This window comes from Rhipicephalus microplus, chromosome 7 (assembly GCF_043290135.1).
Source record: "Rhipicephalus microplus isolate Deutch F79 chromosome 7, USDA_Rmic, whole genome shotgun sequence".
Classification (NCBI taxonomy): Eukaryota; Metazoa; Arthropoda; class Arachnida; order Ixodida; family Ixodidae; genus Rhipicephalus; species Rhipicephalus microplus.
The window spans coordinates 118,938,958-118,950,367 of NC_134706.1; the positions used below are offsets into that span (position 1 = coordinate 118,938,958).

The following is an 11,410-nucleotide window of genomic DNA, read 5'->3' on the forward strand; positions in this document are numbered from 1 at the left end:
TGAAGTGGCATATTTGTCATTCGTGCTTCGCATATCATCGATTCCCACTGTACGTGGGATTTGCCAATTTTCTTTCTTTCTTGTATTTTGATATATATTGATACGTTGTTAAGTCGTTTATTTGCGGACACTCAGCGATGCTGCATGACCGCGACAGTAAATGAGGGGACCGATTCTCTAGAGGAGCTGCTCTTCTACTTCCGAAGAAGGCGACCCAATAGAAGGCACTGGAGAGGATGACTTACTGTTGGAAGGCTTCGCTACAACTACACCTGGTACAAAAAGGGTGACCTAACTGTTTTGGCGACCTAACAGCTGGTTACTATGAGAGGTCCATGGTAGGCCTTGAGGCGCTCCACGTTAACATTGTCGCGTCGTCGACGGCGCATGTCCGAAGATAGTTCGATGGGTTCAATCAAGTAGTTGACTGGGGAAGTGCATTTGACGACACGGTAGGAGCCTTCGTATTCGGGCAATAGTTTTGAAGTTAGGCCAGTCGCAGTGATAAGAGTCTAGAGCTAGACGAGTGCTTCAGGAAGGAACGTGGGCGCAGTAGTTCTGGTGTCAGCTCAAAGACTCTTCTGCTGCTCTTTATCATGTGCAGTATAGGTGTTTGCAAGCTCTCGACATTCTTCAGCAAGAGGGCGCACACTCCGACTGATCTGGCTTGTATGGAAGTATCGTGTCGATGGTGTGCGATGGGTGTCTCCCATATGATAAAAAGAAAGGTGAAAGCCAGTAGTGTTCTAAGGGACAATATTATATGCGTAGGTGACGAACGGTAGAATGGCATCTCAATTTGTGTGATCGGTGCCGACGTACTTAGAGAACATGTCGCCGAGCGTACGGTCAAAGCGTTCTGTGAGCCCATTCGTTTATGGTTGGTAAGCAGCAGTTTTGTGGTGAACCACGTTGCACTGTTTGAAAATTGCTTCAACGACTTCGGACAGGACGACACGGCCTCCATCACTGAGCAGTTCTTGAGATGGGCCTTGTCGCAGCATGCATCACTGGAGCAGGAAGGAGGCGACATTGCTCAAAGTATCGGCGTATCGCGTGAGGTGGTCTACCGCGACGATAGCTCAGCAGTAACCAGCCAACGTTAGTGAAAGTGGCCCATACGAATCAATGCGGACGCGCCCAAACAGCCTGTCAGGGCAAGGTAGAGGTTGCAGTTCTACCAGCGACAGGTGCGTTGGAGTTTTGCGGCGTGCACAATCTATGCAGGAACGAATGAATTTCTGCCTGTAGCGGTACATGCCGACCCAAAAGTAGCGTTGGCGAATGCGGTGGTAAGTCTTTGATATCCCGCACCTGCACCAAATTGTTAAGATGTTTATTGGCGGACACTCAACGATGCTGCACGACAGCGACAGTTAATGCGGGAACCGACTCTCTGCCCAAGCTGCTCTTCTTCTTACGAAGAGGGCGACCCAGTAGAAGACGCTGGAGATGATGACCCACTGTTCGAAGGCTTCGCTACAACATATACATATACGGTGAGTGAGGCCGACGCCACCTCCAGCGGTAAAATCCAGCCGTGAGTGTCCCTCTGATTTCTATCACAAAAATAAACCAATCGTTCCTATTTATGTTTCTGCAGTGCTATCCAGACTCTTATAGAGCTCTATGTCTTTCTATTGTTACCAAAATAAATGCTCACATATCCCACATCGAAACAAGCCTTAAAAAGGCCAGGGGATTTTTTAGCCAAGTCAATACCGAGCTTTATTCACTCTTGCGTGGTATCGCATGAAGTGACCCAAATATTCTACGCTAAGCCTCATACTCAAGATCTTCTGCTTGTCTGCGATTTCGAAAAGTAACCTTTCATGGGCTTCATGTGAAGCTTCAGAGTGGCATCAGCGTCCGAAGAATAGTTTTGACTTGAGTAAGTGAAGTGAAGACTTTAGTAGAATAAAAACATCGGGGACGTGAAAGTTAGTTATTAATCAGTGTTGAGCGCCTAAATGAAGGTGAATATTGCGGCTCCGTTAAACTGTCTTTCATGTAGATGGTCGCATGGCATCTGTCTGCATGGGAAGGTGGCGGCAACACAAACACATCATTTGTTCATCGCCACAGGCAAATATACACAATTATTTTCAACAGCATTCTTTCTATCAAAGAATTGATTGATATGTGGAGTTTAACGTTCCAAAACCACAATTTGATTATGAGAGACGCCGTAGTGGAGGGCTCCGGAAATTTTGCCCACCTGGGGTTCTTTAACGTGCATCCAAATCTAAGCACACGGGCCTACAACATTTCCGCCTCCATCGTAAATGCAGCCGCCGCAGCCGGGATTCGAACCCGCGACCTGCGGGCCTTCTATCAAAGAAAGGGTGCTCGTTTTCTAAATGAAACTTACGGTGGACGAAAAATGGCCCCGTATCTGCATGTTTCATTGCAAATGTTGTCAAAAGACGATATAGTCTTGCGTCTGGAGAGAGTGAACAAGCCCTTTGTTCGATGTTCTATGCGAGAAAATTGGTGAATTCTATTCTGGAAGCGCTGCGTCGGGGCGAGTGTACATTGAGCAATGGGGCAGCCGAAAGTGCGCCGAATCCGATTCGGCGGTGGCGAGATCCGCCGAAAGGGCCGTCTCCGGGCCTATCGCTCTCGGATCAATTTTTGCGGTGGTTGCTCCCGAATCTGTCGCCGTGGACCAATAGGAGCTCTAGTCAAGGAAATTTGAAAAGTGGTGGCCAAGCCGTACTTACTTGTCATGTTGCGGTGCCCGTAAGTGAATGTTGTAATCAAAGGTAGCTTAACCAACTCTGTGCTACTTCACGTCCCAATTTCGTCAGAGCGATGGCCAAGCTTGTCTTTGACGTGACCGAGCTTGTCACGGTCTTGCAGAGCAAGACTAATCCCCGTATTCACAAATGCTCCTCGACTTGACTTTCACCCTTGACTAGACAATATTGAGCTCTGTGCCACTGCTCGGCTGAAAATGACGCTGTGCTAGTCAAGAATCGCACTAGATTATTGCTCATATTCAGTGACTTGCCATGCCTAGAGACGGTGCTCCCCTCGCCTTTCTCAAGTTAAGGTGGAGGTTTGAGTGAAGGGACGTTCTAGAATACGGGGGTAACCCACCAACGCCGCTGGCGTCGGCAGTTTTTTCTGCTCTTCATGCATTTCAAGACAGCGATTTGCCAGCAAAGTAAGCATTACTGCTTCTTCTTGCTGCCGGCGCACAAGAATCAACTAAGTCGAGACCACCGAATAATGCATTGTGCGAGCAACGACAACAACCATGTGTCAGCGCATGCATCTCGCGCTGGCCCTGTGGTTGATTGCATATTCGGTGGCACGGTACACGTCCAGTGCGAACGAAACTGCGTTTCGGCGGCAGGCGAATCCTGGCCCCTGTAAAAAGCGGTTGCTTCAGTGTGAACTATGGGTTACAGTGTCTGTGGGTAAAGGCGAACAAGCGCATTGAGCCACGTGAGACACAAGCGCTATGTGGCAGCTATCTTCGAAAACGATGAAAGGCGTGCGCGCCTATCTCGGAAGTGATAAGGTGTACAAAGCAAAGCGATGGGCAGGTGCCACCACCATGTCATCTTAGCAAAGCGTTGAAAACACTTACTTTCTGTGCACAGCGTTGCATTGTCAGCGCAGCGTTATAAACGCTACGGTTCATAGAATTACTTATGTATGCCTTCTCTGGTGTAAAGTCACACATACAGAATATTGACGCGTTGTTATCGTACGTGTCTTAGATATGAGCAATAATTGCTTTTTAATTGACAAGTATGAACGCTTAAGACTGAGAAATCTTGGTGGGCGCTGTGAATGGGGTGGAATTTTGACCGTTGGCGGTACCGTTTTGATGAACAAACAGACAAACGTAGAGACATACAGACCAAAATTCTTGCATTGGGGTACCCCGTGACAGACTAACAACAGTTAGCTAAGAAGAGTAGGTTGGTCATCGTGGCCATCTGGTCTCGACTATATGCGCGCACGCCAAGAGCTCAGCTCCCGAAAGTAGTGAATGAACGAAATACCAAGTGACATAAACTCTTTGTCAACTTGTCTCGTGACAGAGGCCAGATGTGGGAGTGGTAGCTATGTTGTGCTTGGTAAAATCAACATTGCGAGGTTATCACCTCAAGCGCAAATGACTGATCCTCGGGCTCGCAGGGTATCATGCTCATCAAGAGTCAAGTTTTCTATGGAAATATCTTGTTCTAGATAGGGTCGCGTTTGAGAGTGTTGCTTGTGCTTGTTCTCGATTCTCTGATAGGCTGATTTCTGACACGCTTTGTTATTTCTTAAGAAATTACATGTTCCTTTCAGTGTTTTTATTACCATTCATTTGTTACCATTCCTTTCAGGGTTGTGTTTATTAAAATTTTCGCAGTGATGTAATATTTAACTGCAAAAATACAAATGGTATATAAACTTGAAAGGTTTACGCGTGAAAACCACCATTGCATTATCAGGCACACTGCAGTGGACGCTTCAGGAATTTTTTTAATCGTGTGTTTGTTACTGTTAACTGACATTACACAGTACGTTGTCCCCTATATATAGTGCACAGAGATATAGACCCCGGCGTTCGATATCACCACATGAGATATTACAACCATATTGCCACGAGGCGTATTGCGGATAGTGTTGCGCATGCCGATACCGCTGGCACGCGGCCTTATCGTGGTCCAGGATGCACCGCGACTCATCTGCGAAGATCATGGCCCGCACGTCGACCATTCGTTGATAACGAGATAGCGCCAGACGCTACGGCGACTGTGTCTCGGATGGCGAACGCGCCTTGCGTTCCAGTGGGACATTTCTGTTACCCGACGGCCGTCGAACGCGCCTTGCATTCAAGTGGGACATTTCTGTTACCCGACGGCCGTCGAACGCGCCTTGCGTTCATTTCTGTTACCCGACGGCCGTCGAACGCGCTGTTCGCCTCCCGCTAGGCCAGTGTGTCTTTTCTTCCTTTAGTGGGCGCAAGTCCGCCAAATAAACGGATCTACTTCTATTTCTACTAAACTCCCGGACTCCTGTCTTCGGGCTACCCTCACTCTTACGTGACATTCTGGTCGACGTGTGGGCCATGATCTTCGCAGATGAGTCGCGGTGCATCCTGGACCATGATAAGGCCGCGTGCCGGCGGTATCGGCATGCGCAACACTATCCGCAATTCTCCTCGCGGCAATATTTTGTCTCTGATGTTTGGCACAAGTTGCAGACGACCTAAACATTTTTGTGAGGTTTGGTATTCAATAAGAAGGAGTGACTGTGGACTTCCGAAAATGAAGTTTGAGCATTGCTCAATAGTTTTATCAATTAGGCAATATTATAAACAGAGACTGGTGGCATCGCAAAGTAAATTTTGCCCTGGAAATCTTACTACTCTTGTCTTTTTTGTTAACCGTTGATGTCCTCTCTTAAGTTGCCGAACACTCTTCGGTGTCTCTACTGACCGGCCTGACGAAACGGATTATTAGCGCTAAGTTATCACACAAAAAAGCCTGTGGGTAGGCTCTGGCAGATGCCTTGAATGGCAGTTTACTCTTCATATTATAAGTTGCTGTCCTAACTTCCCCATGCACCCTATATTGTTGTAGTTGAAAAGAAGATTACATTGACATCTTGGGTTAAACTTCGCAAAACCACCATATCAATATGAGAGACGCCATAGTGGAGGAATCCAGAAATTTCAACCTCTTGGTGTTCTTTACCGTGCACCCAAATCTGAGCACATGAGCCTACAGCATTTTCACCTCCATCGAAATTGCAGTCGCCGCAGCCGGTATTTGACCCCACCACCTGCGGGTCAGCACCTGAGCGCCTTAACCACTAGACCACTATCTCGGGAAGGCTGAGACGGGACACTTGAAAGAAATATAATGCTTTGTAGCTTCTGCTTTCAAGAGTATCCAGCGTCTCCATCGCACTGTAAGGGGATCGATTTAGAGGATAAAGAGTCTGGGATAAGGAGCATCGATCTTGGATGGACACTTCTTGAGTTACAGACAGACAACCAGACAATCTGTGATAAGGAGCATTGGTCTCGGATGGGCACTTCTTGGGTTACAGACAGACAGACAGAAAGAAAGAAAGAAAGAAAGACACACACACACACAGACAGACAGACAGACAGACAGAAAATCTGGGATAAGGGGCATCGATCTCGGATGGGCACTTCCTCGGTTACAGACAGACAGACAGACAGACAGACAGACAGACAGATAGATAGATAGATAGATAGATAGATACAGAGATACAGAGATAGATAGATAAATAGATAGATAGATAGATAGATAGATAGAGTGGTTGAATTATAGTGAATGGTATGCCGACAATCTTGATTGCATAATGTAGTGCTGGGCACAACCCAGTTCTAGTACTACTCTGAGTACTTTTAAAGGAGAAGAAGACGAAGTTTTTTCCTGAGTGGAACGCTGGTTTCAGTATCTGTTATTTTTTCTTGTTTTTCATTGGTGATTGTAGAAAACGCCGTTCTTCTGCCTGTGAAAATGGACGTATAATCACCAGGGCCTCCACCCATACCTTCCACATTGTCTGTGGCCACTCTAAGAAAGCACTCCGGCCACCCATGTGACGTCGACAGTGAGGACACGCTGATATACTGTACGGCCAGTGATGAGAGCTCCGATGAAAGTGACTTTGTGCCCGTGGCAAGACGCAAGGCAAAGAGGAGGCTACTTACGACATCTCCTTCCCAAAGTAAGGCCATGCCGAATATTCAAGAGCCACCGGTTCACACTAAATTGTTTGTCCCACTGAATGCCGCTGACAGGATAAACCGACCTAATCGCCAGGTCACGTCTAGGTCACTTGAGGCACTCGTTCCGAAACAAATAACACGCGTGAGAACCAATGGCCACAAGAACGTTCTGGCGATAGACGTTACGCAACGTACTGCTCTCGACGTATTGACCAAGGTGAATGTGCTGGGGAACATCAATCAACATACGTTTTTTCATACCAGATGGCAAGGACTCTAGGGCAGGTGTTATCTACGACGTCGACACTTCTATCAGCGATATTGATTTTCCCGTTCTAATCAAACGAGTGACGGAAAATACTATAATCTTGCAAGCCCACCGTCTCGACAACTCATGATGCGTGAAACTAGTTTTCAAGGGTGATAGTCTCCCAACTCAAGTAAGAGTTGGTCATTTTCGACACACAGTACAGCCGTTGGTGCAGAAACCTCCTCAATGTCGGAAGTGCTGTAAAATAGGACACGTGAGCGCTGTTTGCAGAAGTTCTGCTGTGTGCTCTCGATGCTCGGAGTCGCACAATACAGAAGCCTGCCAAGCAGAACATCGCAAATGCGGCATTGCCAAGGTCCTCACGAGGCGTCATGAAAGCAGTGCCCAAATGTGAAGAAGGAGATGCAAGTGCTGTGGCAGATGGCCAGAGACGGTTCCACCCACAGGGAAGCTGCTGCCAAATTGCGACGTCGGCGTTCGCGCCATAAGAAAACTCATCGGACATCCTCTGCCAAGGCCAGGGATACACCACTACCCCATATCACGCACTCACCACCACAAGCATCAACAAGTGCCAACAACAAGCAACCTCAGAAAGACGCAAGAAACATTGACCTTGACGTGTGGCCAGCGCTGCCGTCAATGACACCACCAGTAGAGCCGCAGCATCGCCCGCTGAAAGCTACTTCAGAGCGAGTAAGTCATGACAGTCAAGTTAACAAAATAAAAGACGTGATTAAGACCCTCATGAAGACACTTCGAGTATTCCTGAATAATATTCAGACTCCGGCTGCCCACAGCGCTCTTCAAATATTGGACGCTTTGAATCCGGTGCTATCAAGTCTAAAGAAGCACCATGGCTCTTTTTCTGCAGCCCTTCAGTAAACAAGTGCGAGAGGCATCAATTTTCTAATGGAATGCCCGAGGTCTTAAACCCCGCATTTTGGATTTTTCACCATATGTTTTCAAGAATCAGTTTCCAATTATCGTAATTTGTAAACCACGTCTTCACAATGCTATACGACTTTCTAAATACGAGGCTTTCAGATCTGCAACCCGTAACGAAAACAGTAAGGTCATTGTTTACATCAGCTGGGAAATCACATATATTGAGCATCCAGTAACACGGGATGACAGCGACCAGTGCGTGTTCCTGACAGTTAAGCGTAAGAACGTGAACTTCACGCTGGTGGCAGTATATATTTTGCCTTCAGGCCGCTTCGACCCAGCAAGATTAAGTGCCATTATATAAGCGACACCCGGGCCATGAATTATTACCGGGTATATTAACGCTCATCACCCGCTGTGGGGAAGCCAGAAGATGGACCGCCGGGGACCAAATGTGTCCTCCTTTGCATCTGACCACCAACTAGATTGTTTAAATGACGGCACCCCACGTTTTTACGGGGCCTGACAAATAGTAGCTGTCTCGACCTAACTTTTGTGTCAAGTAGCCTAAGTACCAAGGTGCAGTGGTTTGCGGACAATGAAACGCATGGCAGTTACCACATCCCCACCTATATAATAAATAAAGGGCTTAGCAAGTCGCAAATCGCGCCTGCTTCACGGATAGACTTGTCAAAGTGCAGATCATCCACAGAGAAGCAATGCGAGCGAAACCAAGAAGGTTCTCTTGAAAGCCTAGAAGGTATAATGAAGGCCGCTATCCAAAAGGCAACGTTTAATTGTGGACCTTTGCAAGATTTTTGCAAATATGAGGTGGAGTTGGAGTAACTTCGAGCAATCCGTCGTCGCGCCGCACGGCGTTATAGGCGCACAAAATCCTTCTACGACTTGAGGAAGGCGAGACGTCTACAAAAGAAGATTCAACGTCGAATCAATGCACTACAGTCGCTACGATGGAAGTCACTATGCGAGTCGCTCAATTCACACAAACCTCTCTCGCAAATATGGAGAATAATCCGCGGCCTACGAACATTGCCACAACAGCAGCGCCAGTTCAAATGCCTTGCTCTCCACAAAAACCGACGTGAAATTGATGTAGCAGAAGTCTTCTGTGCCAGGGTTGCAAACAAGGGGTCCGGTATCAACATGAGTAACCTACGAAACGCTCCGGTGTCCAGGGACACTCAGATGGACAATATGTTTTGTCTAGAGGAGCTTCAGGCAGCATTCGCAGCATGCAAGCGCTCGCCATCGCCTGGACCCGATTGAGTCACTTACATGGCCCTTGCTAACCTAACACAAACAGCTTGGCGTGCCCTTCTAGCTGTATACAATGACTCGTGGAGCAACGGTTTGGTTCCTCCTTCGTGGTGTGTAGCCGCCTTGTGCCCTTGCTCAAACCAGGCAAATCGCCTCTGAACATGGCCTCCTATCACCCCCTCGCGCTTGCCAGCTATTTTGGAAAGATGATGGAGAGAATGGTGCTGACTTGCCTAGAGTGGTACCTGGAACATGACAATTATGCCCCGATGCTTTGACCGGCTTTCGACTTGGACGGTCTTCCATAGACAATGTTGTTGATCTTGTCACGTTTGTACAACAGCAGAAAAGCCTAAAGAGATTGTTAGCGGCACTTCTCTTGGATATTAGGGCTTCATATGACAATGTACTACATGAAACTATCCTGGACGCCTTGGGCAGCATTGGATTGGGAGGCCACGTTTACCAATGGACCTACAGCTATTTGAAGGACAAAACCTTCTTCAATCAGACAGAAGATGGTGCAAAAAGGCACCTTCATACTTATAGCGGCGTACCTTAAGGTGGGGTCCTAAGCCCCATACTTTTCAACATTGTGCTCATCGGCCTCGTTGACGTCCTGCCACACTCCGTACATCAGTCGATATACGCGGACGACATCTGCAACTGGGCATCAGGGGTCACGCGTCTGCACGTACGAGCCAGGCTTCACACAGCGGCTACGCTGACATCAAACTACCTTCAAGGACGAGGACTGGAGCTGTCATCTGAGAAATGCGCACTGGTTGCGTTTACGCGCAAGGCAATGACGCCACACCGCATCAGAATTAATGGACACATCATCAGCTATCAAAAAACCCAGTGTTTCCTGGGAGTAATAATAAATCGTGACTTGTCTTGGAGCCCTCATATCGCTCACATGAAGAAGAAACTGACCATAATCACCCACGTCCTAAGGTTTCTTGCGGGAAAACCATGGGGCGCATTGGTACAAGCCATGCTTCAACTGTATGCTGCATTTTCTCTTGTTTTCATGTGCTACAGCCTACCTGTGCTTGGCAAGGCCCGCATAACAAACGTACGTGTCCTCCAGTCATTACAAGCTCAAGCACTCAGAATATGCCTCGGGCTTCCGAGATGCGCATTCTCAGCACCGACTGTCACAATCGCTCATGAACACCCTATCACAACCTACATTCGTGTCGATGCTTTAAGAACGCACATAAGACATGCCACCCGGATTCAATCGCATCACCTCGCCTCCCTTCCAACCTGCAGGCCACGCTCTGCGTTCCGCTCTATTATTGCCCCACATCGCACGGTGATTCCCACAAACTTCACGCACGCAGCAAGACCGTCGTTTCATTGTGGTGTCTACATCCACTGGAAGCCCTGATAACCATCTCTAAAATGCAAAAGCAGAAAAATTTGTCGAAATTGGCCCTAAATAAACAACATTACTGTTTCTGCATGAGAAACACAGTGGACGCATTCACACTTACACGTATGGGTCGGCCATTTCTACAAGTTCAACAGGCGCATTGGTAATTCCGGAGAAATCGATCACAATAAAGTTCGGGACCTCGCATCTCACATAATTCACGGCGGCACAACTCGCCGCCATTCGTGCCGCTCTGGAGATCCTTGCTGAAGAACCGCAACGGACATGGCCAATCATCTCCGACTCCATAGAAGCCCTCCATGGCATCGGCTCGTTATATTGTCATAGACCAAACGAACAGCTAATTGCTGAAATACGACTGCTTCATCACCGGGCTATAGAGAAACAGCATGACATAGCGTATCAGTGGATACCAGGCCACTGCAGCATTGATGGAAACGACCGTGCAGATGAAGCAGCCCGATATGCTCATGATGATGCCCCTTGTTCAGCTATACTATTATCAAGAACGGACGCCACTGCAAGGCTTCGATCACTTGCACGAGAACTGACACTCGCTCAGTGGAACTCACCGGCATTCACCAGCGTCCGCCTTCATAATTTGGACCCACACCTACAGCTCCGTCTTCCATCAGGAATAACCAGAGCTTAGGAGACACTTTTGTGCCGTCTGCGGATTCAGGTGGCCTTCACGAATGCTTATTCGTTTCGAATCGGAATGGCCAGCAGCCCGACATGTGACAACTGTGGCTGCGCAGAGACTTTCTCCCATCTTCTCTGCGAGTGTCCTTGTATCAGCGTTCCAAGAAAAGAACTGTCAAAAGCTTTAGATAAACAGACAATCGCTAATTGTCAG

At 47.8% G+C, this 11,410-nt stretch overlaps 1 pseudogene; it reads left to right on the forward strand.

The window, feature by feature from the left end:
• The window catches only part of LOC119186094 (fatty acid synthase-like), a 57,518-nt pseudogene that overhangs the window by 20,804 nt on the left and 25,304 nt on the right, over positions 1–11,410 (forward strand).